Source organism: Pseudorca crassidens, chromosome 6 (assembly GCF_039906515.1).
Source record: "Pseudorca crassidens isolate mPseCra1 chromosome 6, mPseCra1.hap1, whole genome shotgun sequence".
In the NCBI taxonomy this organism is placed as follows: Eukaryota; Metazoa; Chordata; class Mammalia; order Artiodactyla; family Delphinidae; genus Pseudorca; species Pseudorca crassidens.
Genome location: NC_090301.1, coordinates 29,260,004 through 29,264,617, shown reverse-complemented (window position 1 = coordinate 29,264,617; position 4,614 = coordinate 29,260,004). Strand labels below are relative to the sequence as shown.

The following is a 4,614-nucleotide window of genomic DNA, read 5'->3' as shown; positions in this document are numbered from 1 at the left end:
TAGGAAGATGGGACAGATACAGAGCTAAGGGAACATCTAAGTGTTAAGTGGTTGATAATAAAATCTACATAGACACTTAGTAGTTATAATTTCCATTGACAAAGTGTTTCCCCTGTGCCAGGCACCATGCTAAGGATGTCATCAATCCTAACTACAACCCACAAGTGCACAGGTGTGGGGAGACGGTATGTCCAGCCTCTGCTACTAGCCACAGGACTTCTGAGCATTGATGATCCTCTCTTTGTTTCCATTTCCTCATCTATGAAATAAGAATCATCAGGGAGTGCTTGCTTCAGCAGCACATATACTAAAATTGGAACGATACGGAGGAGATTAGCATGGCCCCTGCACAAGGATGACACGCAAATTCGTGAAGTGTTCCATGTTTTTTCCTTGTATGTACCAGTGAATTTTTACATTTTTAACAAATTAAAAAATCAAGTAATCTTTGAGATGCTGGCTTATTTTCACTCCAGTATATTAGCCTTTTCCCATATGTCTATAAATTCAAAGATTCAGTATTAAATTAAAATTCTTTTTTTATTCAGAAAAAAAAAAGAATCATCATGGAGAAACTTACCTTATAGAGTTGATATTAAATGAGAAAATGTAAGTATCGTGCTTGAAACAGTGCCTGATGTGGAGTCAATGGCCTATGAATATTAGGTTTTATGACCCTGAAGTTCTGAGAGGTTAAATAACTTGCCAGCATTCACTCAATAAATTTATATCAGGATGAGAATTCAAACTCAAACCTGACTGATCCCAAGACCCGCAGATCTTAACCACTCCAGCATAATGGTAGTTCAGAGAGCAGTAAATCATTATGGATTGGTGTGAAAAGGGGGAAGATTTACAGAGAATGTGAGAGCATCTGAAGGATGGAGAAGAAATTATTGTAAAACAAATAGAGACTCTTGGCTTTGATGGAGGAAGATCTCTTAAGTTAACAAAATGTCCCTCTTCACCAAATCCCACCTCTGGGTTTTCTTTCTTGCTAGCCAGACTCACCCTCCTTCCACTGAAGAAGACATAGCAGCTGAAATACCCACCACTAAAGATGCTCTGAAGGTCAAAAACGTTCCCTGCCCCTCCATGAATCTCTATAGTACCCTGGGTCTTGGTTTCTTTGACTCTATTTTACTTAAAAAAATTTTTTCCGATTATATGCATATATATTCATTGAAGTATAATTGATTTACAATATTGTGTTAGTTTCAGGTGTATATCATAGCGATTTTTTTTCAGATTTCTTTTGCTCTATTTTAGATTTTACTTGTTAATGTGCATGTGACTTTAAGAAAGAAAATTGACATGCTAGCACTTAATTATGCAAATATTTTATTTAAGTTAGAACAGTATTTATCAATGTGGAAGGAAGGGTGTACTACCTCTATTCTTCTTGGGATAACTGGGATCCTTTCAAAGTTAAGGGAATAGAGTGACTGTATGTACATGTCTATGTGTATCAATTTCTATATCTATATATCTGAATCTATATGTATATTGAAATATTATGGTAGTTTGGGAAGCACTCTTTAGCATCATGAGTTACAGGAGACTAGTTAGCAGGAGTTTAATCTTTGTAGTTCACCGAGTGTCTAATTATAGTTCACATTTCTAATCTTAGGCTCACCTACAATGATGGGCTCCCTCTCCTTTTCCTTCTCTATCCTCAAGTTCTGGAGTCTTTAACAGACTGTGTGGGAGAGGATGACTGGTAATACATAGAGGACTAGGGACATGGTGAAGGGGAAGCGAGGGAAGCAGGCATGAGCAAGGTCAAGGAACCATGGGAGAGAGAGTGCAGGCATGGGGCAGGCTATGGGTAGGCACTTGGTGCACCTGGAGCAGGGCAGATGACAGCCACTCCTGTGAGCTCAGGGGCGCCTAAATAGACTTGGGAAGCCACTCCCCAAAGCACGTTATTCCCTGGTTCTGCATGGAGAATGTTATTTGCATCTGAGACAGAGAAGCGACTAAACCTGTTTGGGATTCCCAGTCTGTGTTGGATACTTTTTTGTTGTTCCCTCTCCAATTACCAGCCGTCAGCTGGATTCCACCAATAATGAAGCCTGGGTCATCAAGACCAACCTAAATGGACCCCTCTAACCCATTGACCATAAGGCCATGTGGCCCCTCCTGCTATGGCAAGGGGCGCAGGTCTAAGTGATATGTGCACTATGTATTTCTCCCTCCTCACCAGCACAATCTTAGACCTCTAGAACATTTTCCTACCTTGCAAAATGGCCCTGAAGTACATTTGACAATCTTGTAGTGATTACATTTTATTTCTGATCTCTGTTACGCCTTTGTTCAAGGTTTCATCATCTCTCACCTGCACCACTGCAATAAATACCTTATTAATCTTTATGTCTTCCCCTCTACTTTGTAACTGATGCTAGAATTGTCTTTCTCAATCACACATCTACAATCATCATTGTCACCGGCTTTTTTGGGTATACTTTGACTTCTTTTTTCCCCCCAATGAAATGTAATATGGAATGTTACATAAAACATTGAAGCAGACCTGCCCTGTGGAAGTGGGATTGGGTGCAGGCAGAGTCCTTGCACGCTCAGCCTGTCTCATCACGTCTTTTGCCCCCTTAACCTTGACCAGTCCCGGTCCTCTCAGTGGCATCCACAGGATCCTTTAGAACACATTCGGAGCACAAGCATCCTAAAGCATACGGCCCAGCTTCTCCAGCTTCCTCCTGAGTTCTCCTTCTGGGTAGCTTCAACTCCAGAGTACTTACCGTGCTCTCCACCTTTGCACAGGCTGCCTCTTCTGTCTGGAATGCTCTCCTCCTCTTCTCTATCCAATGATCTCCTCTGATGCTTTGAGAAGGAGCACAGATGTCACCTCCTCTTAGAACCATCCGCAACATCCCTGGGGAGAGTTGGTCACCCTCTGTGCCCGCGGCTCTCCCTGCCCATCTCTAATTTACCATTTGCTACATTGTTTTACAAAGTTTTTTATTTTTATTTTTTTTTGGCTGCATTGGGTCTTTGTTGCTGCGCATGGGCTTTCTCTAGTTGCGGCTAGCAGGGCTACTCTCTTCGTTGCGGTGCATGGGCTTCTCATTGCGGTGGCTTCTCTCGCTGCGGAGCACAGGCTCTAGGCGTGTGGGCTTCAGTAGTTGTGGTGCTCGGGTTCATGTTGCTCCGCATCATGTGGGATCTTCCCGACCAGGGATCAAACCTGTGTCCCCTGCACTGGCAGGCGGATCCTTAACCACTGCGCCACCAGGGAAGTCCTTACAATTTTTAATTTGCATCTGTATCATCCCTCACTCAGCTATCGGAAAGGCCGTGTCTTATAGTGTATGTTCCCTCATGTCTGTTCCTGTCTCCTAGGCCAGTGCTTGTCCTTGGCAGGTTGTAAATGATCATCATTGATTAACTGGGAAAAATTAGTGCACTGAGCCCAAGTCAGAATCAAAGAGTATCTTGAGTCACTGATAGTTTAGCAAATGTGGTGAAAATCAGTGAACGTTTTCTTCATTCTTTGTGGAGTAAACTAACATTGTGGTTTTGTCCTTTAAACTACATTGAGACAAAATGGACTTTTTTAGGGTATACTTTCAGTCAAGATGTCCTGAGTCAAATGAAACGGAAGAAAATGGTTCCCTAGCCTTTCTGGGAAATGATCCTACTTCTCCTTCAAGGTTCAACTCATACATTATCTTCTCCCTGGGGCTTTTGTTGGCTTCTCATTCCCATGTTTGTCTCTTTTATTTAACTCTTCTAATGACGATTGGCTCTACTGTAGAATCCATTCTTTAATTCCTTACCCTGGACTCAATCAGTATTTTGAGTTGAAATATGTTGATCCAGGGTAGCAAAAGCTGGGTCTTGTGTTTTTTTTCACTCTGTCTTCTCTGTTAAGCAACAAAGGACTTGAATCTCCAAGGACTTTTTTTTCAGCCTCAGCCAAAAAAAAAAAAAAAAAATTCAGAGGAAGAAGGCTTGCTGGAACATGTGCCATTTGTTAATTTGAGCACGTGGGTCTTCCTTAGAAGTCTTATAGGAAGGTAAAGATTACTATCCAAAAAAAGGAAGATTACTTAGCATTTCCCACATTTCAAGGATGTAGCAGAATTTAATGAAGGGCAAAAGATGTCTTTGTTGGGAGAGTCCAATAATGGACATCATTAGGTGTGCAAAAGAAAGCACCAGGTGAGATGAGCCAGGTGGTCTGTTAACAAGAATGCTCAGTTTTCTCTGCAGAGTACTGGGAGCTGGAAGAGAAGGAGAGTTGGATAATGGGAATCTTGATAGGGATGGTGTGCCCCAGCGATTTGGGGGCAGGCCGAGCCCCAAGACAAGAAAGTGCTGGTAAAAAGTTTCCCCTGGGGGGATGGCTGAGGCACTGCAAGTACACTATCCTCTTGCATTCAATATTCAGTTGTTTATTCCCACGAGATGCTAGTCCCTCTTCATTCTTGCCAAACAATCAGATAAGTCTGTTGAGCGCAATGGCTTTTATGTTGGTGGTGTATTTTGGAAGAAATGAAGACAAAAGTGGTTGCACATAGCATGGGAAGAGGAGAGTAGTCACAGGAGAAGGACAAGTGAGCAGGGATCAAGAATTCAGACGGAGCTTCCCTGGTG

At 42.2% G+C, this 4,614-nt stretch overlaps 1 non-coding gene across 1 annotated transcript; it reads left to right on the top strand.

Moving 5' to 3' along the window:
* The first annotated feature begins 283 nt into the window (after positions 1 to 283).
* On the top strand, positions 284 to 390 carry LOC137226887 (U6 spliceosomal RNA). Its single transcript, XR_010944581.1, has one exon. It is a non-coding gene; the product is annotated as a U6 spliceosomal RNA (small nuclear RNA).
* The last annotated feature ends 4,224 nt before the right edge of the window (positions 391 to 4,614 follow it).